Here is a 422-nt window from a genome sequence, read left to right on the forward strand (position 1 = left end):
CCTGTGCCACCCGTGCCGTGGACTCGGTGGTCCACATGCTCCCAGCCTTCCTCGGCTGTTGAGGTATTCGACCAGCACGTGTACCCAGCGAGACTGAACCCAAAAGGCAGGAGAACCAGGCGCTGACAGCGGGCGTCCTGCCTGCGGGAAAGGTTGGGCAGCGGGTGCCAAGCAGGGCACGGAGATTTCGGAAGAGAAACTGGAATCCATCTCCAGCCGCGTCCCCGCGGGCTGGTGCTTGAGGACCGACTTTGCCAACTGCATTAAGCCCGGGCTGGGTTACGGCTCCGCTGAGAGCCGCGCATCCAACGCAGTCCCCTGGAGAAGAGGTGGTGGTGCCGGCAGGAATGGCGGCAGGAATGGCCGGCACCCAACCCAAAAGCAAGTCAGGCATTGCCAAGCCCGTGGCTCCTTCCCACCAC

This window comes from Charadrius vociferus, unplaced genomic scaffold, assembly GCF_000708025.1.
Source record: "Charadrius vociferus isolate BGI_N301 unplaced genomic scaffold, ASM70802v2 scaffold358, whole genome shotgun sequence".
Taxonomy (NCBI): Eukaryota; Metazoa; Chordata; class Aves; order Charadriiformes; family Charadriidae; genus Charadrius; species Charadrius vociferus.